At 43.3% G+C, this 23,169-nt stretch overlaps 1 pseudogene across 1 annotated transcript; it reads right to left on the bottom strand.

Moving 5' to 3' along the window:
- Positions 1-16,077: 16,077 nt before the first annotated feature.
- On the bottom strand, positions 16,078-16,812 carry LOC309971807 (myelin protein zero-like protein 2; annotated as a pseudogene). The gene has a single exon. The product of its transcript is annotated as a myelin protein zero-like protein 2 (transcript).
- Positions 16,813-23,169: the final 6,357 nt, after the last annotated feature.

Raw genomic sequence — 23,169 nt, 5'->3', positions numbered from 1 at the left:
TAAAGAAACCAGGGGTGGGCTTCCCTGGTGGTGCAGTGGTTGAGAGTCTGCCTGCCGATGCAGGGGACACGAGTTCGTGCCCCGGTCCGGGAAGATCCCACATGCCGCGGAGCGGCTAGGCGCATGAGCCATGGCCGCTGAGCCTGCGCGTCCGGAGCCTGTGTTCCGCAACGGGAGAGGCCACAGCAGTGAGAAGCCCGCGTACCACACACACACAAAAGAAACCAGGGGGACTTCCCTGGTGGTGCAGTGGTTAAGAATCCGTCTGCCAATGCAGGGGACACGGGTTCGAGCCCTGGTCCGGGAAGATCCCACATGCCGCGGAGCTACTAAGCCCGTGCGCCACAACAGCTGAGCCTGCACTCTAGAGCCCATGAGCCACAACCATCGAGCCCGCGAGCCACAACTACTGAAGCCCGCGCACCTAGAGCCTGTACTCCGCGAGAAGGCACCGCAATGAGAAGACCGCGCACCACAACGAAGAGTAACCTCCACTCTCTACAACTAGAGGAAAGCTCCCATGCAGCAACCAAGACCCAACACAGCCAAAAATAAATAAATAAAAATAATTTAATTAAAAAACAAAACTATGGTCCCTCCTCATGCACATTCTTAACTAAATGGATCAACTTAACCACAGATAATTTAGCACTCCAATGGCCATTAAGAGAAACTTCCGACCTCCCCAAACTTGTTTTTCTCAGAATGAAATTAGAAGACTGTGGCTCTAAAATTAAACCGATTGAATGGGATGCATATTTTCATTGATACCTGGAGGCTTCAAATGTATCCAAGATTCTAAAATTGCCCCTTTACAAAATACCATTTCTAAATTAACCAAGGTGAAAAAACAATTGAAAGAGGACCATAAAAATCTTCTGAGGCCTCTTTTCCCCCTTCCCCCATCCTCTTTGTCTCTGGAGCCAGCTTCCTCTTTCCCTTCTGTACTGTCCCCGACTCCTCTATACACTCCACTTCCTTATTCTAATCCCCTTACTGAACTTTCCTTTTTCTCTGAACCTTTCCATGTCTCCTCCTCTCCTGAACCTATTAAAATCTGTGCCTCTTAAATCAGACCCTCTGAGGATCGAAATGCTAAGCCTTGACTGACACAACATTGTAAAGCAACAATACTCCAATAAAAATGAATTTAAAAAATGCTTTAATTAAAAAAATGCTAAGTCTCTAATTTCTTATGTTCACTGTACTAAAGCTGAACTATGAGCCATAGTCAAAGATTTTCCCGAAGTAACTGAGGATCCCCAGAGATTTGCTGAGGAATTTAATATAGTCATTCAAACGTATCAACTGGGCTTCTCTGAGTTATATCAACTAATTCATATCCTTGTCAGTAAAGGCCAGGCCCACACTGAATGAAAACTGCCAATTGAGATGATCCTGAGAAATCTTTAGAATTACAACCTGGGGACAAAGAAACCCCTGTCGCCTTATTATCAGGCTCATGGAATCACCGAGTGACACCATTTGGCAATTCTTAGGACTTTCCCAAAACCAGTTGATCAGAATAAGATTCAAGCTTGTATCCACAAGCCCAATGAGCTCATGCATGATTATTATACAGCCAGCTCCAAATCGTCTTTAAAGAAAATTCTGGTCTTCCTTTGGGTGCTGAATCTACTTGAGTTGCCTTTAAATCTATGTTGATTAACAGGCTGAACTGAGATCTTTCTCTTCTAGTTAAAAGGACCAGGATATAATGGGAAATTATGTCCACTATAGATTTAGTTAGTTTAGAAACCCAACTCACCCAAACCCTAGATGATTCAACTTAAAGGAAGACTACTAAAATCCTTAATCTTCAATTCCAGAATTGGAGGTCTCTAAACAAAAACAAAATCCTTCTGGTGTCCATGATAATTTCTAAAAGCTAGGACACTGGAAAAATTACTGCTACAAGTTTCAGTACTCCAAGCACCTTCAATCCTCTAACCAGCCTTACCAATGTCCTCAACCCCAAGGACGCTGAGGAACTACAGGGGATTTCCCCACTTCTTTCTCTTAATTGACTTGAAGAAACTACTCTATAGATTGGGGGCAAATCTCTTTCTGTCCTTTTTGCACCAGAGCTACACTCTTGGTGCTCAGCCCCACTACCATTAAAAAGCCCCTGCCTCAGAGTACTAAAATGCTTCAAATAGTGGGGGTCTCTAATAAACCTCAATAGGTTTTTATCTCTAAAACTATCCCCTTTTGCTTAGGCCCTCTAAGAGGTACTCACTGTTTTTGCCTTTGTTCCTCCACCTCTATTTACTTATTGACCCAAGATATTTTAGAAAAATAACATGCTGGAATTTCTTTCTCCCAAAAGAGAGAAACAATTCTAGAATTTGAGACCAGCAACCAAAATAGCCAATTAGGTGAATCAAATGGCCCTTCAACTGCTTTTTCTTTTCTCCATCTCTGACCTGGAGCTAATTTCAAGAACACTAATGATTGGTCCCTATTCGGTCAGCTACCACTCTCCTTATGGGCAAAATCCTCAACTGATATTTGCAGTACCCACATGCACCTCCTACTAAGATCCAAATAGGTCCCTCAAAACTTCTCCACAGGATTAATCAATACCCCAAAATAAAGAGGCCCTTCAAGGCATTAAACCAATAACATAAGGCCCAGGGCCTCATTAGCCCCTGCACCAGTCAGTGCAACACTCGCATTTTACCTGTGAAGAAACCAAATAGTTGTGGACGGAGGCTTGTCTAGGACCTGCGAGCCATAAACAGTGTTGTCATCCCTCAACACCCTGTTGCCCCAATCCCTACGCTTCACTAGCCTCCATCCCTACTGAGAGCAAATTTTTTGGTGTGATTTAATTTCTGTAGTGCTTCTTTAAAGTATCCCAGTAGATGAGTCAATATAGTATCTTTCTGTCTTTACTTGGGAAGGCCAGCAATATACCTTTACAGGAATGCCCCAGGGTTTCACTGAAAGCCCTTCTTATTTCTCACAAACTTCATTTATTTATTTATTTTTTGCCACACCAGGCAGCTTGCGGGATCTTAGCTCCCCCACCAGGGTTGGAACCCATGCCCCCTGAAGTGGAAGCACAGAGTCCTAACCACTGGACCACCAGGAAAGTCCCCTCACAAAATTTAAAGGCTGACCTGGGACTTCCCTGGTGACACAGTGGTTAAGAATCCGCCTGCCAATGCAGGGGACACGGGTTCAAGCCCTGGTCCAGGAAGATCCCACATACCACTGAGCAACTAAGCCTGTGTGCCACAACTACTGAGCCTGCGCTCTAGAGCCCGCGAGCCACAACTGCTGAAGCCCCCACACCTAGAGCCCGTGTTCCACAGCAAGAGAAGCCACTGCAAGGAGAAGCCTGCCTACCGCAACGAAGAGTAGCCCCCGCTCATCGCAACTAGAGAAAACCCACACACAGCAATGAAGACCCAACACAGCCAAACAAAAAAACAAACAAAAAAAAGATGATATCTAGATGCTTGATCTAGATGATATCAAGTTCTCTGGAGGCTCCACTTGAATAGAATGTGTGGATGACTTAGTTCTCTGCTCCCCATCTTAAGCCTCCTCACAAGAAGAAAACACCTGTTTGCTGAAACTCCTAGCCAAAAAGGGGCGTAAAGTCTCTAAGGAAAAAATTACAATTTGTTCAAATTCAAGTTTGATATTTAGGACATCTATTCTCAGAACAAGGACTGCATCTAGATCCAGACAGACTTCATGGAATCTTGAACTTCCCAAAGCCCCAAATCAAATGCAAACTGCAATGCTTTCTTGGATTGGCAGGATGTTTTCTCAGCTGGATTCCCCCAAATTTCCCTTACAGCCCAACCTTTATATCCCTTGTTAAAAACTACTAAACCTGACTCTTATCACCTGGGAAGATTCAGGTGACAGGACTTTCCAAATCTTAAAGGAAAATTTAATACCTTCCCCTGTCCTTGGACACCCCAATTATCAACTTCTTCTCTTCCTTTTTGTGTATGAAAAAAGAAGGGAATGCCCTTGGGGTACTCACTCAAAAGTATGGGATCACCACTGACGCATAGGGTATTACAGCCAACAACTAGAACCTGGAACCTGGGGATACCTCCTAACCCCCACCTCAGAGCTGTACCTGCTACTGCCCTCTTTGTAAAGACTGAAGAAATAGTCATGGGATCCTCTTTAACCAACTTTGTGCCACATGCTGTTGAAGCTCTTAACCCTCATCATAACCAACATTTTTCAGTAAGCCATCTCACTTCCTATGAAATTCTCCTGTTAACTGCCCCTTAAATCACTTTTCCTACTTTAATAACTTTAACCCTGCTACTCGTCTCCCCTCTTTTACAGATGACACACACACACCCTACTCCCACCCCATGACTGCTTATAGTAAATGCCCTTAGGTAATGTTGACATCTCATGGTTTACTGATGGTCCTTATTTAAAAGATGAACATGGTAACTATCGTGCTGGATATGCAATGTCAACTCTTCTTTAAGTAACTGAAGTGGCACCTTTGCCTTTGACTACTTTGGCCCAATAAGCCAAACTATGTGCACTCACATGGGCCTGTATCTTAGTCAAGGGCAAAACTGCCAACATGTACACTGACAGTAGCTATGCCTTTGGCGTGGCTCACAATTTGGGAATGTTATAGAAACAGCATGGCTTCCTTACTTTCAGCAGAGATCAAATTAAAAACAGCCTTTATGTTCAGGAATTATTAGAAACCATATTATTACCTGCTGCTTTGTCTATTATTAAGGTTCTGAGGCATGCTACGCTTGACTCTTTAGAAGCTAAAGGAAATCACCTTGTTAATATTTCCGCAAAAAAAAAGCTGCCCTTTTGGGACTTCCCTGGTGGTTCAGTGGTTAAGGCTCTGCGCTTCCAATGCAGGGGGCTCGGGTTCGATTCCTGGTCAGGGAACTAAGATCCTGAATGCTGCACAGCATGGCCAAAAAAAAAAAAAAAATGCTGCCCTCAAAGGGTTATTGTCCAAAGGAATTTGGACCCTTCTGAATGTTGGATCTGTCATCAGAAAACCCAATCTGTCCATGACAGCCATGACCCTTTAGTCTTCATCTCCACTGTGACAGCTAACTATAGCCACACCCCTTTGCATATTTTTCATCAAGTCAGAACTTCTACAACCAGATTCCTGTACTTTGCTTTGACCTCTTCCATGTCATAGCTCTCAATGCAGCTAACCATACCTATTCCACCTGTACAGTTCTCAACACTAGGTTAGGTCTGCTTGCCATGGCAAAACAACTCCCTTCTGTATGGCCTTTGAGAACAAAGTCCACAGAACATGATGGTTTCTCCCTAACTGTTCACCAAACACCACTGACCCACTGAAAGGGCTAATAGAATAATCCCAATTAATGGCACTATTAATAATCAAACCCTAGCAGTAGTCTTACATGCACCACCTGATCTTATCTTTGTAACAAACGGGCCTCCTGATGGGCTTGTGAATGTTTAGACAGTTGGCAGATTGGAGGCCAATGCTAGTTACTAGTATTTTTAACTGTCCCCTTGGACATTCATAATAAATCTGAAGTCTCCCATTGGTCCTGTCATTCATCTTCTCCATTAAACCTTCATTGCCACCTTAAACCTTCATTGCCACCTTAAATGGGAATTCCCAGGAGGTATACATGACTCTAGATTTGCTTTCATTGGAAGGGCACTTATTCATGCCAGTGAACAAATGAATAGAAATCTCTCTGGAGGAACTTCCCTGGCAGTTCAGTGCTTAAGGGAACTAAGACCCCACATGCTGCACAGCGTAGCCAAAAAAAAAAAAAAAGAAAGAAAGAAAGAAAAAAAGAAGTCTCTCTGGAATTGGGAAAACTTGCTGATTCTACCAATAAGGCAATAGCAGTCCAACAACAATTACTTGACTCATAGGCCAGAGTAGTTTTGGATAATTGCTTAAATCTTAATTACCCAGCATTTGTGTGATTGCAAACATCACCTACTGTGCATGGATAAATTCTTCTGGAGAAGTAGAAACCCCATAGGCATACCTTAGATATATTTTGGGTTTGGTTCTAGACTACCATAAGAATACGAATATTGCAATAAAACAAGTTACATAAATTTTGATTTCCCAGTGCATATAAAAGTTATGTTTAGGGCTTCCCTGGTGGCACAGTGGTTGAGAGTCTGCCTGCCGATTCGGGGGACACGGGTTCGTGCCCCGGTCCGGGAAGATCCCACATGCTGTGGAGTGGCTGGGCCCGTGAGCCATGGCCACTGAGCCTGCACGTCCGGAGCCTGTGCTCTGCAAAGGGAGCGGCCACAGCAGTGAGAAGCCCGTGTACCGCAAAAAAAAAAAGTTATGTTTACACTATACTGTAGTATGTTCGGTGTACAATGGCATTATGTCTAAAAAACAATGTACATACCTTAATTAAAAAACACTTTAGACTTCCGGGAAGATGGCGGAAGAGTAAGACGCGGAGATTACCTTCCTCCCCACAGATACACCAGAAATACATCTACGCGTGGAACAACTCCTACGGAGCACCTACTGAACGCTGGCAGAAGACCTCAGACCTCCCAAAAGGCAAGGAACCCCCCACGTACCTGGTTAGGGCAAAAGAAAAAACTAAACAGAGACAAAAGGATAGGGACGGGTCCTGCACCAGCGGGAGAGAGCTGTGAAGGAGGAAAAGTGTCCACACACTAGGAAGCCCCTTCGCGGGTGGAGACTTCGGGAGGCGGAGTGGGGGAGCTTGGGAGCCGCGGAGGAGAGCACAGCAACAGGGGTGCGGAGGGCAAAGCGGACAGATTCCAGCGCAGAGGATCGGGCCGACCGGAACTCACCAGCCGAGAGGCTTGTCTGCTCGCCCGCCGGGGCGGGCGGGACTGGGAGCTGAGGCTCCGGCTTTTGTCGGAGAGCCGGGAGAGGACTGAGGTTGGCGGCGTGAACACAGCCTGCAGGGCGTTAGTGCACCGCGGCTAGCCGGGAGGGAGTCCGGGGAAAAGTCTGGACCTGCCGAAGAGGCAAGAGACTTTTACGTCCCTCTTTGTTTCCTGGTGCACGAGGAGAGGGGATTAAGAACGCTGCTTGAGAGAGCTCCAGGGACGGGCGCGAGCCGCGGCTAAAAGTGCGGAGCACAGAGGCAGACATGAGACGCTAAGGCCGCTGCTGCCGCCACCAGGAGGCCTGTGTGCGAACACAGGTCACTAGCCACACGCCCTTCCGGGGAGCCTGTGCAGCCCGCCACTGCCAGGGTCCCGGGATCCAGGGACAACTCCCCCGGGAGAACGCACGGCACGCCTCAGGCTGCAACGTCACGCTGGCCTCTGCCGCCGCAGGCCCGCCCCACACTCCGTGACCCTCCCTACCCCCCGGCCTGAGTGAGCCAGAGCCTCCGAATCAGCGGCTCCTTTAACCCCGTCCTGTCTGAGCAAAGAACAGACGCCCTCCGGCGACCTACACGCACAGGCGGGGCCAAATCCAAAGCTGAGCCCCTGGGAACTGTGAGAACAAAGAAGAGAAAGGGAAATCTCTCCCAGCAGCCTCAGAAGCAGCGGATTAAAGCTCCACAATCAACTTGATATACCCTGCATCTGTGGAATACCTGAATAGACAACGAATCATCCCAAATTAAGGAGCCCTGTGGATGAAAGGCTCTTGGTGCTGCAGCCAGGAGTCAGTGCTGTGCCTCTGAGGTGGGAGAGCCAACTTCAGGACACTGATCCACAAGAGGCCTCCCAGCTGCACATAATATCAAACAGCAAAAATCTCCGAGAGATCTCCATCTCAACGCCAGCACCCAGCTTCACTCAACGACCAGCAAGCTACAGTGCTGGACATCCTATGCCAAACAACTAGCAAGACTGGAACACAACCCCACCCATTAGCAGAGAGGCTGCCCAAAATCATAATAAGTCTACAGACACCCCAAAACACACCACCAGACGTGGACCTGCCCACCAGAAAGACAAGATCCAGCCTCATCCACCAGAACACAGGCACTAGTACCCTCCACCAGGAAGCCTACACAACCCACTGAACTAACCTTAGCCACTGGGGACAGACACAAAAAACAACAGGAACTACGAACCTTCACCCTGCAAAAAAGGAGACCCCAAACACAGTAAGATAAGCAAAATGAAAAGACAGAAAAACACACAGCAGATGAAGGAGCAAGATAAAAACCCACCAGACCTAACAAATGAAGAGGAAATAGGCAGTCTACCTGAAAAAGAATTCAGAATAATGATAGTAAGGTTGATCCGAAATCTTGGAGATAGAATGGACAATAGAATGGACAAAATGCAAGAATCAGTTAACAAGGACCTAGAAGAACTAAAGATGAAACAAGCAATGATGAACAACACAATAAATGAAATTAAAAGTACTCTAGATGGGATCAATAGCAGAATAACTGAGGCAGAAGAACGGATAAGTGACCTGGAAGATAAAATAGTGGAAATAACTACTGCAGAGCAGAATAAAGAAAAAAGAATGAAAAGAACTGAGGACAGTCTCAGAGACCTCTGGGACAACATTAAACGCACCAACATTCAAATTATAGGGGTTCCAGAAGAAGAAGAGAAAAAGAAAGGGACTGAGAAAATATTTGAAGAGATTATAGTTGAAAACTTCCCTAATATGGGAAAGGAAATAGTTAATCAAGTCCAGGAAGCACAGAGAGTCCCATACAGGATAAATCCAAGGAGAAATACGCCAAGACACATATTAATCAAACTGTCAAAAATTAAATACAAAGAAAACATATTAAAAGCAGCAAGGGAAAAACAACAAATAACACACAAGGGAATCCCCATAAGGTTAACAGCTGATCTTTCAGCAGAAACTCTGCAAGCCAGAAGGGAGTGGCAGGACATATTGAAAGTGTTGAAGGAGAAAAACCTGCAACCAAGATTACTCTACCCAGCAAGGATCTCATTCAGATTTGATGGAGAAATTAAAACCTTTACAGACAAGCAAAAGCTGAGAGAGTTCAGCACCACCAAACCAGCTCTACAACAACTGCTAAAGGAACTTCTCTAGGCAAGAAACACAAAAGAAGGAAAAGACCTACAATAACAAACCCAAAACAATTAAGAAAATGGGAATGGGAACACACATATCGATAATTACCTTAAATGTAAATGGACTAAATGCTCCCACCAAAAGACACAGATTGGCTGAATGGATACAAAAACAAGACCCACATATTTGCTGTCTACAAGAGACCCACTTCAGACCTAGAGACACATACAGACTGAAAGTAAGGGGATGGAAAAAGGTATTTCATGCAAATGGAAACCAAAAGAAAGCTGGAGTAGCAATTCTCATATCAGACAAAATAGACTTTAAAACAAAGACTATTACAAGAGACAAAGAAGGACACTACATAATGATCAAGGGATCGATCCAAGAGGAAGATATAACAATTGTAAATATTTATGCACCCAACATAGGTGCACCTCAATACATAAGGCAAATACTGACAACCATAAAAGGGGAAATCGACAGTAACACATTCATAGTAGGGGACTTTAACACCCCACTTTCACCAATGGACAGATCATCCAAAATGAAAATAAATAAGGAAACACAAGCTTTAAATGATACATTAAACGAGATGGAGTTAATTGACATTTATAGGACATTCCATCCAAAAACAACAGAATACACATTTTTCTCAAGTGCTCATGGAACATTCTCCAGGATAGATCATATCTTGGGTCACAAATCAAGCCTTGGTAAATTTAAGAAAATTGAAATTGTATCAAGTATCTTTTCCGACCACAATGCTATGAGACTCGATATCAATTACAGGAGAAGATCTGTAAAAAATACAAACACATGGAGGCTAAACAATACACTACTTAATAATGAAGTGATCACTGAAGAAATCAAAGAGGAAATCAAAAAATACCTAGAAACAAATGACAATGGAGACACGACGACTCAAAATCTATGGGATGCAGCAAAAGCAGTTCTAAGAGGGAAGTTTATAGCAATACAATCTTACCTTAAGAAACAGGAAACATCTCGAATAAACAACCTAACCTTGCACCTAAAGCAATTAGAGAAAGAAGAACAAAAAAACCCCGAAGTTAGCAGGAGGAAAGAAATCATAAAAATCAGATCAGAAATAAATGAAAAAGAAATGAAGGAAACGATAGCAAAGATCAATAAAACTAAAAGCTGGTTCTTTGAAAGGATAAACAAAATTGATAAACCATTAGCCAGACTCATCAAGAAAAAAAGAGAGAAGACTCAAATCAATAGAATTAGAAATGAAAAAGGAGAAGTAACAACTGACACTGCAGAAATACAAAAGATCATGAGAGATTACTACAAGCAACTCTATGCCAATAAAATGGACAACCTGGAAGAAATGGACAAATTCTTAGAAAGGCACAACCTGCCAAGACTGAATCAGGAAGAAATAGAAAATATGAACAGACCAATCACAAGCACTGAAATTGAAACTGTGATTAAAAGTCTTCCAACAAGCAAAAGCCCAGGACCAGATGGCTTCACAGGCGAATTCTATCAAACATTTAGAGAAGAGCTATCACCTATCCTTCTCAGACTCTTCCAAAATATAGCAGAGGGAGGAACACTCCCCAACTCGTTCTACGAGGCCACCATCACCCTGATACCAAAACCAGACAAGGATGTCACAAAGAAAGAAAACTACAGGCCAATATCACTGATGAATATAGATGCAAAGATCCTCAACAAAATACTAGCAAACAGAATCCAACAGCACATTAAACGGATCATACACCATGATCAAGTGGGGTTTATTCCAGGAATGCAAGGATTCTTCAATATACGCAAATCAATCATTGTGATACACCATATTAACAAATTGAAGGAGAAAAACCATATGATCATCTCAATAGATGCAGAGAAAGCTTTCCACAAAATTCAACACCCATTTATGATAAAAACCCTGCAGAAAGTAGGCATAGAGGGAACTTTCCTCAACATAATAAAGGCCATATATGACAAACCCACAGCCAACATCGTCCTCAATGGTGAAAAACTGAAAGCATTTCCACTAAGATCAGGAACAAGACAAGGTTGCCCACTCTCACCACTCTTATTCAACATAGTTTTGGAAGTTTTAGCCACAGCAATCAGAGAAGAAAAGGATATAAAAGGAATCCAAATCGGAAAAGAAGAAGTGAAGCTGTCACTGTTTGCAGATGACATGATACTATACATAGAGAATCCTAAAGATGCTACCAGAAAACTACTAGAGCTAATCAATGAATTTGGTAAAGTAGCAGGATACAAAATTAATGCACAGAAATCTCTGGCATTCCTATACACTAATGATGAAAAATCTGAAAGTGAAATCAAGAAAACACTCCCATTTACCATTGCAACAAAAAGAATAAAATACCTAGGAATAAGCCTACCTAAGGAGACAAAAGACCTGTATGCAGAAAATTATAAGACACTGATGAAAGAAATTAAAGATGATACAAATAGATGGAGAGATATACCATGTTCTTGGATTGGAAGAATCAACATTGTGAAAATGACTCTACTACCCAAAGCAATCTACAGATTCAATGCAATCCCTATGAAACTACCACTGGCATTTTTCACAGAACTAGAATAAAAAATTTCACAGTTTGTATGGAAACACAAAAGACCCCGAATAGCCAAAGCAATCTTGAGAATGAAAAATGGAGCTGGAGGAATCAGGCTTCCTGACTTCAGACTATACTACAGAGCTACAGTAATCAAGACAGTATGGTACTGGCACAAAAACAGAAATATAGATCAATGGAACAGGATAGAAAGCCCAGAGATAAACCCACGCACATATGGTCACCTTAGCTTTGACAAAGGAGGCAGAAATGTACAGTGGAGAAAGGACAGCCTATTCAATAAGTGGTGCTGGGAAAACTGGACAGCTACATGTAAAAGTATGAGATTAGATCACTCCCTAACACCATACACAAAAATAAGCTCAAAATAGATTAAAGACCTAAATGTAAGGCCAGAAACTATCAAACTCTTAGAGGAAAACATAGGCAGAACACTCTACGACATAAATCACAGCAAGGTCCTTTTTGACCCACCTCCTAGAGAAATGGAAATAAAAACAAAAGTAAACAAATGGGACCTAATGAAACTTAAAAGCTTTTGTGCAGCAAAGGAAACCATAAAGAAGACCAAAAGACAACCCTCAGAATGGGAGAAAATATTTGCAAATGAAGCAACTGACAAAGGATTAATCTCCAAAATTTATAAGCAGCTCATGCAGCTTAATAACAAAAAAACAAACAACCCAATCCAAAAATGGGCAGAAGACCTAAATAGACATTTCTCCAAAGAAGATATACAGAGTGCCAACAAACACATGAAAGAATGCTCAACATCACTAATCATTAGAGAAATGCAAATCAAAACTACAATGAGATATCATCTCACACCAGTCAGAATGGCCATCATCAAAAAATCTAGAAACAATAAATGCTGGAGAGGGTGTGGAGAAAAGGGAACCCTCTTACACTGTTGGTGGAAATGTAAATTGATACAGCCACTGTGGAGAACAGTATGGAGGTTCCTTAAAAAGCTACAAATAGAACTACCATATGACCCAGCAATCCCACTACTGGGCATATACCCTGAGAAAACCATAATTCCAAAAGAGTCATGTACCAAAATGTTCATTGCAGCTCTATTTACAATAGCCCAGAGATGGAAACAACCTAAGTGCCCATCATCGGATGAATGGATAAAGAAGATGTGGCACATATATACAATGGAATATTACTCAGCCATAAAAAGAGATGAAATTGAGCTATTTGTAATGAGGTAGATAGACCTAGAGTCTGTCATACAGAGTGAAGTAAGTCAGAAAGAGAGAGACAAATACCGTATGCTAACACATATATATGGAATTTAAGAAAAAAAAATGTCATGAAAAACCTAGGGGTGAAACAGGAATAAAGACACAGACTTACTAGAGAATGGACTTGAGGCTATGGGGAGGGGGAAGGGTAAACAGTGACAAAGCGATAAAGAGGCATGGACATATATACCCTACCAAACGTAAGGTAGATAGCTAGTGGGAAGCAGCCGCATAGCACAGGGAGATCAGCTCGGTGCTTTGTGACCGCCTGGAGGGGTGGGATAGGTAGGGTGGGAGGGAGGGAGACGCAAGCGGGAAGAGATGTGGGAACATATGTATATATATAACTGATTCATTTTGTTGTGAAGCTGAAACTAACATACCATTGTAAAGCAATTATACTCCAATAAAGATGTTTAAAAAAAAAAAACTACTGTGCTAGATGGAGAAACAGACAAGTAAACACATGTAGTGAATGTTGAGTAAAGTTGCATACAATACAAAGACCCTCATGAGACAGAATGAGGAGAAATTCAGGAAGATTTCAGACTAGAGGTAATGGAACCTGAAAAAAAAAAAAAACACTTTATTGTAAAAGAATGTTAACCGTCGTCTGAGCCTTCAGCGAGTCATAATCTTTTTGCTGGTGGAAGGTTTGAAATATTGTGAGAATTACCGAAATGTGACATAGAGACACAAAATGAGCACATGCTGTCAGAAAAATGGTGCCAATAGACTTGGTCAATGCAGAGTTTCCATAAACCTTCAAGTTGTAAAAAAAAACCCTCTATATCTACTAAGCACAATAAAGTGAAGTGCAGTAAAATGAGGTATGCCTGTACATAAAGTTAGGGAACAAGCATATTGGCTACAACAAATTTCACTGACAATCCATGGTCCTTTGATTTGCTTTTGGCTTAAAATCCCAATTTTTAGTGGTCTTCTATTGATATAGAAATATTTAGTAATTTACACAATATTTTAAAAATTATTTTTATCAGTTTCTAAGTTACTGTGTAAGATTTAACTTAATGTACCAGTTAATGGTCTATCAGAAGATTATATTCTTCTGCCTGGAAGACTTCATTAAGAAAAAGGAGATTTTTGGGGGGGAACTTCCCTGGTGTGCAGTGGTTAAGACTCTGCACTCCCAATGCAGGGGATCCAGGTTCGATCCCCGGTCAGGGAACTAGATCTCACATGCATGCTGTAACTAAGAGCTTGCATGCCACAATTCTAAGGAGCCCATATGCCGCAACTAAGGAGGCTGCCTGCTGCAACTAAGACCCAGCGCAACCAAAATAAATATTTTTAAAAAAGGAAAAGGGCTTCCCTGGTGGTGCAGTGGTTAAGAATCTGCCTGCCAGTGTAAGGGACATGGGTTCGAGCCCTGGTCCGGGAAGATCCCACATGCCACGGAGCAACTAAGTCCGTGTGCCACAACTACTGAGCTCTGCGCTCTACAGCCTGTAAGCCACAACTACTGAGCCCACGTGCCACAACTACTGAAGCCTGTGCGCCTAGAGCCTGTGCTCTGCAACAAGAGAAGCTACCACAATGAGAAGCCCGCGCACCGCAACAAAGAGTAGCCCCTGCTCACTGCAACTAGAGAAAGCCTGTGTGCAGCAACGAAGACCCAACACAGCCAAAATTAAATAAATAAAATAAATTGATTTAAAAAAAGGATATTTTTTGATGTTTTATAATACAATAATATCAAAACAAAACTCATTTAAAAAAACTTGTTTTATTATGGAAAATTTCAAAACTACAGAAAAATAAAGAGAATAGTATAATTTAAAAAAAAGAGAGAGAACTGACCAACAAAGATGAAAATGCAGCAAATAAATGAAAAGTGATAATGCTGGGAGTGAAACTGGAATTGAGTATAAATGGAGTTACAGAAGAACTAGCTAAATGGGGGAATGTTGACACTGCCGCTGTTCAGGAGACTAGATCTGCATCCAGAGGAACCTGTTGAAGGGGAACTGATCAACAGAAATGAGGAAAGACCCAACACAGTCAAAAATAAATAATAAATAAATAAATAAATTTTTTAAAAAGTGGAAAGGATACAATGTTGCAAGCTGATCCAAATTTATAAAGGAGTATGACAGTTCACCAAGGCATTGAAAAGATGCTCGCTGTATTATTTGTAAATTATACAATGAAAAGAAGAAGCAAGCATTCTTCAGACTACTCTTGGAAAGTTTTTACAAATAAAACACTTTAGGGAATTCCTTGGCGGTCCAGTGGTTAGGGCTCCGAGCTTCCACTGCAGGGGGCACGGTTTGATTCCTGGTCGTGGAATTAAGATCCTGCAGGCCACACGGAGTGCCCAAAAAAAAAAAAAAAAAGTTAAAAAAACCCCACTTTAACGCAGACGTAGAGAATGGACTTGAGGACATGGGGAGGGGGAAGGGTAAGCTGGGACGAAGTGAGAGAGTGGAATGGACATATATACACTACGAAATGTAAAGTAGATAGCTAGTGGGAAGCAGCTGCATAGCACAGGGAGATCAGCTCGGTGCTTTGTGACCATCTAGAGGGGTGGGATAGGGAGGGTGGGAGGGAGACGTAAGAGGGAGGGGATATGGGGATATATGTATACATATAGCTGATTCACTTTGTTATACAGCAGAAACTAACACAACATTGTAAAGCTACAATAAAGATGTTAAAAAAAATCCCACGTTAATGCTTAAGTTTTCTAATAAGCTATAGAACACAAAATAAATATCATTTTTTGTATTGTTTTAATTTCCCAATACACTTTTTTTTTTTTTGGTGTGGGGAGAATTAGCTCACCTTTTAATTGAGAGTGTGAGAAGGAAAGAGTAAACATGTTAACTTTAGCAGCAAGAATGCTGCTCTAAGGATTATGAAAGGCAAGTTGGCTTTTATCCCATTTGATGCCAATATATGTGTATACAAGTCATAATCCACAAGGAGTGTTTAAGGGCAAAAATGTAGCTTCTTAGTATACAAAAGCTAATGAGCATTTGAAAAATATTTGCACTTGGAAATTAAATAAAACCTTAGTAACAGGGCTGTGTGCGAGTCTGGTGATATCTGCTCAAGAACGGCCCTATGCTGGCACCAGAAGAACATTGCTTGTCTAGGTGTTTTCATACTGCAGAGCTGGTTGGAAGACAGGTTACAACTGGAAAAGCCAAAGAAAAGCTTCCATTAACTTCATCTTATTTTAGGGTTCTGGTTCTTGGAACTCTTCAGCTTCCATCTAAGAATGTTGGTCTGTGTCTTCCAAACGGAGAATATTTTTCTTGATTGAGCTTTTCTTTTTCTTTTATCTCCACCACTTTATGAGCTCTTTCAGCCCACCACTTTTTCCAGAAATCCTGGAAGAGGACCACCACAATTACTATTCTGACCATCAGTGCACAAGCTGAGCCGATGGCCAGAGCAAGGAAGTGGATCTCAGAGACACGTACAGTGTGCACGATGCTGAGCCAGATCTCCCCTATCAGCACATCAACATCACGTGGGTTCTTCACCTGGCAGGTTTATGTCCCACTGTCATCAAACTGCAGCTTACAGAGGATGATGGAGACATCATACCGTCTCGGGGTTCCCATCCCAGACCACCCGGTCCTTGAAACGCCCACTCATGGGTTTGAAGGGATCCACATGGTAGTCGAAAACAAACTGCTCAGACACTCCCACCTCCAGGTCACTGTTAGTGCATCAGCCATAGGGGCAAAGCTGGAGAAAGTGCACAGAAGATAAAGAGAATTAAATTGTCCTGTTCTTGCGTTTAGAGAGTGTACCATAGAGCTCAGGGAATTTTATTCTCTTTTTTTTTTTGTTTTTTTTGTTTGGTACGCGGGCCTCTCACTGTTGTGGCCTCTCCCGTTGCGGAGCACAGGCTCCGGACGCGCAGGCTCAGCGGCCATGGCTCACAGGCCCAGCCGCTCCGCGGCATGTGGGATCTTCGCGGACCGGGGCACGAACCCGTGTTCCCTGCATCGGCAGGCGGACTCTCAACCACTGCGCCACCAGGGAAGCCCAGGGATTTTTATTCTTAAGAATAAAAATTCTCGGGAGTTCCCTGGCAGTCCAGTGGTTAGGACTCCATGCTTTCACTTCCGAGGGCCTGGGTTTGATCCCTGGTCTGGGAACTAAGATCCCACAAGCTGTGTGTCGCAGCCAAGGAAAAAAAAACGAATAAAGATTCTCAGGAGTCACATGTAACTAAAGACTCTGAGAATAGAAAATTTGATTAAATCACGTAGTAATCAAATACAAAGATTACTACAAAAACAATACAGCTCCAGTCAATCCTTGTCTAAAATATATTATCAAGCACCTGTGAGCAACCCTAAATTGTACTGAAAACCACAGTACACTTAGGCCCTAGAGGGAAAGTCAGAAGCAAACCTTGATAATGCTTCCTGTCACTCCTTCACCCTAAGATTTTGAATGTCTGTGCTCTTCACAAATGAGACTTTATAAAAGCTGCTTTTAAATTTCAGACGTTGGATCACAGTAAATTCAGTGTGAAATAATCCACTGTGGGATAAAAGTTCACAGGGGTGACAAATGGAGTTAAGGAAGTCTCTGGTGCCTTCCTTCTGAGAAATACTACACCCACAGAGTTACAGTGGATGGCCAGCACCTCAGAAGGCTACACTTCCTCTGTATACAAGTGAAACTGCCTCAAGGAAACAAGCTTTTTTTCTGAAGTGATTAGTATGAGTACCACACCTAAGACTTAAATAACAGGTTCTAACCCCTCCAGGTGGAGTGAAGAAAGGCAGTGGCTTAGAGCAGAGACAGAGCCCCAGGGCAACCCTTTCAGCGTGGTAGCTGAAGATAGTAGGATTTCTGGTTCTCTTTTCCCTTCATCTAAAGCTGCACTGTGTGATAACGGGGCCATTTAGCCACATAGGCTTGTTGAACACTGGAAATGTGGCTAGTATGACTGAGGACCTGACTTTTTACTTTGTCAAGTACACAACATAACATTTACCATCTTAAACATTTCTAAGTTCAGTAGTGTTAAGTACATTTGGTATTGTGCAACCAATCTCCATAGTTCATTTTTATCTTGAAAACCTGAAACTCTCTGCTTATTAACAACTTCCCATTTCCTGCCTCCCCCCAGTGTCTGGCAGCATCACCATTCTAATTTCTGGCTCTATGAATCTGACTACTTTTGATACTTCATGTAAGTGGAATCATACAATACTTGTCTTTTTGTGACTGGCTTATTTCACGTAGCATAAGGTCCTCAAATTCATGTTCTAGAATTTCCTCCCTTTGTAAAAAGGCTGAGTAATATTCCCTTGTCTGTATATACCACATTTTGTTTATTCATTCATCTGGCAATGGACACTTGGGTTGCTTCCAACTTTTGACTATTGTAAATAATGCTGCTATGAACATTGGTGTACAACTATCTCTTGAGACTGTGCCTTCAATTCTTTCAGTTACATATCCAGAAAACAGAACTGCTGGATCATATGGTAATTCTTTTTAAATTTTTTCCACAGCAGCTGCAACATTTTACATTCCTATCAGCAACACAGAGTTCCAATTTCTCCATATCCCTGGCTTAATATGAATTTAAAACTCATAATTCAGTTATGGAAAAACTTTTAAGTATGTTTGGAACAACATGGATATAGGAATCTGCTTTTTCAACTCTAAATTTTATGAAATCTAAATATACATTAAGTATTCCTAATAAAAATTAAAATTCCTGACTTAAAAAAATATATGGAGATGTGCTGTAGGTGGAAGACACACACCAGCTTCAAAGAATTAAAAAAAGAACATAAAATGTCTCATTGATAATGTTATATATTGACTACATACGAGATGATATTTTGGATATGTTGATCCAAATAAAACTATTAAAATTAATATTACCTGTGCTTTTACTTTTGTAAATGTGGCTACTAGAAAAAATTTAAATTACATTTGCAGCTCACATTATATTTCTATTGGACAGCACTGTTATAGAGGTAGCTACTACCACTCGTACCACATAATGAAAGGCATCAGATTCTGGAAGACAAGCTCCTTCTGCAGTCCAAATTGTTTTAAGTCAAGCAGGCCCTTTTTTTCTTTTTTTTAAAAATAAATTTATTTATTTACTTTTGGCTGCGCTGGGTTTTTGTTGCTGTGCGTGGGCTTTCCTTAGTTGCGGCGAGTGGGGGCTACTCTTCGTTGCGCTGCACGGGCTTCTCATTGCAGTGGCTTCTCTTCTTGTAGCACATGGGCTTCAGTAGTTGTGGCACACGGGCTCAGTAGTTGTGGCTTGCAGGCTCTAGAGCTCAGGCTCAGTAGTCGTGTTGCACAGTCTTAGTTGCTCCGCCCGCACCAGGGTTCGAACCCGTGTCCCCTGCATTGGTAGGCGGATTCTTAACCACTGCGCCACCAGGGAAGTCCTCGAGCAAGCCTTTTTCAACCTCTCTTCTGCCCTTGACATCTATATATATCTTTCTTTTACTACAGGAGGATTACCTGAATGAAAATTTCTATCCACTGTTACTGTGAATAGCTGGGCTATTATACTTAGTCTCTCAGTGACTATCTGGGGTCCAGGCTTGAGTATCCTATATTCTCTGTTTTGTTGGTGTATCATGGCCTGATGCCTTCCATTACAGTATCAATTAACTCCTGTGCCTGCGTCATGGCTGGGGGCTGTGTGACAACACCACACCACAGGAAGCTCAGGAGATGTGTCCATGTGTTTGCAGAGTCGAAAGAGGCATTTTCATTTCTTCTTCTTCGACTTGACAGTGCTTCCTTGACACAACTTCTCCTCCTGTATCTTTGTGATTCTTACCCACTTACAGCTTACTTCCACTCTGAAAGCAGTCAGGAATCTTACTTTTGTCTATGTGATGACAAAATAGTGGGGCAGGACCTAGACCAGGTGTGGTCACTTTCAGTAACTGTGGCTACAATCCCAGAGGGAATGAGGGGAGGGGAGGGGGGGCTATGGGGGGGCCCCAGGAAGGAACCCTGAAATGTCAGGTAGGGAAGATCCAGAAGCTGGAATTGAGGCAGAAGAGCTGTTGTGACTAGAGCTGTTGCTCTTGACTACACCTCTTCTCATTTCTGTTGCTCATACTGGGGTCACTCTAGATACAATAACCATCACCCCGGTTCAAAACAAAAATAATCCTTCTCCCTAAAGGGTAAATTGGGCATAAGCTTTTTTTTTAAAATGTTTTTTTAAAAATTTATTTATTTGGCTATATCAGGTCTTAGTTGCGGCACATGGGCTCTTCGTTGTGGCGTGAAGGCTCCAGAATGCACAGGCTTAGCTGCCTCACAGCTTGTGAGATCTTAGTTCCCTGACCAGGGATCAAACCTGTGTCCCCTGTATTGGAAGGTGGATTCTTAACCACTGGACCACCAGGGAAGTCCCTGGGCATAAGCTTTTTTTAAATAAAATTTTTATTTTGGAATAATTTTAAGTCTACAGATTAGTTGCAAAGATAGTACAGGGAGCTCCTGTATACCCTTTACTTTTTTTCCCTGTATTTAATGTCTATATAACCATGTCACATTTGTCAAGACTAAGAAATTCACATTGGTATAATATTCTTAATTAAACTATAGACTTTAGTCTGATTTTACCGTTTATGTCCTTCTACCATTCTAGAATCCAAACCACAATCCCACATGGCATTTAGCATACAAGCCTTTCATATACCAAGATCTTGCCCCATTTTATCATTCACATTAATGTTTGTTTTGATTTCTCGTTAGAGTATAGGCTCTAAAGTTTTGTATGGTTATGTATAATTCATAAATATAAGTTTATTCATACTGGTGATGCCCACCAAAGACTACCGAAACATAGTTATGGTCAAACAATGAAGGGTTAACTGCTATAGTGAGGGAGACCTGACACTATGGGCAACCATGCATCTCAGGAAATGGGTGTTAAAGAGGGCTTATTATATAGTGCGTGGGCTTGTGTTAGGTGATTTGGGGGCAGGCCCAAGGAAACAGGGGTCTGCTCTGGTGCTGTCAGAAAGCGGGGCAATTCAGTGATTCGCTTAGTAGTTTTTATCTGGAAAGCAAGAAAAATGGATCATTAGTGAAGCAATAGTCACTCATGTTAGCTAGGGAAGGGATGTTTGGTCATCTTTTTGTGGTTGCAGTGTCCATCTGTTTAGGCACGATTAGTCTTATTTTCTTCACCTTCCATCTCGTCAGAGACCTCATCTGACATCAAAATTCCATGACATCGCTTATGTGTATCAGGGCATTCAGGCCAGCTACCAACGGTGGCTCTGGGGCCTCCTTTACTTCTTAGAGCTGAACCTGATCACAATTAAGATGGAAAGCAAAAGGAGATTGCTTAGCAGTTTTTGCTACAGGATATGACAACTGTTGGAAACTGACACTGCTAATTCGACACTGTACAGGTGCTTAACAAATAACTCGTCGCCAAGGGCTGGAAAGTTCGATCTTTTTCAGAGCAGAAACACGGCTGGTTTGGATGTAGCAGGAACTCAAATGACAATGAACTGTCGTACGTGTTTCTTCCAGAAGTGAAGGTCTTAGTGGTGGCATCCTCTGCCCCAGCACTTTGTCTCTGAGGACCAGGCCTGAACCGAAAGCCCTGCGGACCTGAAGCAGGGGTCACCAACCCCCTGGGGCCGCTACCAGTCCCTAGCCTGTTAGGAACCCGGCCACACAGCAGGAGGTGAGCGGCAGGCAACGAAACTTCATCTGCTGCTCCCCATCGCTCACATTACCGCCTGAACCATCGCTGGAATTACTGCCAGAACCATCCCCCCCACCATTCGCATTACCGCCTGAAACTCCACCCCCCCAAAATTGTCTTAAACAGTCCCTGGTGCCAAAAAGGCTGGGGACCACTGGTCTGAAGGAACAAGCCGAGGGAGCCAGGCGAGGTCCCGTGACCCTGCGGAGCAGCGACCCAAGACCTGACAGCACAGCCTGCGGCCGCTCAAGTTCTGCCTCTAGAGCCGCCATTATCGGTCTCCGCTGTTCCCGGTTCCCTCTCTCCTTCTCAACAGGAAATGACTCTCATTTCCTTCTACCACGCTTGTCTTCAATCCAGGCGTCGTCTGGGCTCACTGTTTGGGAGACTCTCCCAGTCAGCAACTTTAGAAGCTCAGGCGTGCCTCACAAGCCCTTCCCTACCCCCGAGGAGGGATCACGTAGATCCCTCGCCTCCCTTCCCAGCAGCACCCGGCTCTGCAAGCCCCGGCCCCGCCCTGCGCCTGGCCGACCAATCCCCGGCTCCGCTCCGGACGCGTCACAATGGCGCCCTCGTGGCCCCGACCCCGGACGCCCTCCTCGGAGACCCCGCCCCGGCGCGGTCTTTGCGTCCTTCCGGCTCTCTTTCGGAAGTAGGATTGCGCCGCGTCTTCCTGGAGAAGAAGGTGGGGTTTGGCGAGAACCCGGAAGCGGGGCGGGGGCGCGGGTTCCTGGGGCTGTAGTTCCCTGATGCTTGGGCACAGGACCGACAGAGGGCAGAACACGCCGAGAGCCGAAGGGCTTTCGGAGGCGATGCATGCGCACGACGTGCGGGAGTTGTAGACTCCGGCCCGCCGAGCTCCTGACCACGCCCCTCGGAAGCCTCGCCCAGGGGTTTCCATGGTGATGTTAAACCAGCCTCAACTGCGACTGCAGAATTCGCCGCGTTTTACCCTCCTCTAGGTTCGCAGAGGGATAGGGACGACCGAGGTGCCGGATGTGGAGAAGAGCGGGAGCATGGAGACTCGGAACCCTAAGTGAAGGGTGGGACGGGGGCGGGACAGAAGGGGACGAGTTTGGGGAAAATCCCTTTTTTAGGGCAGGGATGTCTGGGAGTCCTGGACGGGTCCGCATCCTAGGACCCGGGGGTATGAGAGGTCTGCGCCAACATGTAGGGACACCTTTAAGGGTGTAGACGTGGTTGGAAGAAAGCTCTTTTTACTTTAGTTTGTTTTATTTCTTAAGGCAGTACATTCACATAGTTAAAGACTCACAAACTTGCAGAAGGCTTTATTACTCAGAAAGTTTTCTCCTACCCATTTCCTGTACCCTGAGGAAATGTTTTCAAACCTTTGAATTTTTCTTCTCCAGAAGTTTTATTTCTTCCTTTTGTATCTGCATCTCTTCTCTGTATTTTTCCTTCATCAGCTTCACTAAATTTGAATACTTCAATCTGAAATATTTCCTTATTGATTTCCTTTGCCTCCTGGTCACACTTTGCTGCAGCATGTGTGTAGTCAGCCATTTGCTCTTCTCTTTTTCTAGTCATACCCTTGACTACCTTTTGCACTGGTTCCTTTTTGACATCTCATTTTGGAATGAGCCTGAATTCAGCAGGTTG

The sequence above is a fragment of the Leucopleurus acutus genome, assembly GCF_964270905.1.
Source record: "Leucopleurus acutus genome assembly, chromosome: 14".
Lineage (NCBI taxonomy): Eukaryota > Metazoa > Chordata > Mammalia > Artiodactyla > Delphinidae > Leucopleurus > Leucopleurus acutus.
The sequence above is the reverse complement of the archived record's forward strand: the minus strand, read 5'-3'. Positions and strand labels throughout refer to the sequence as shown.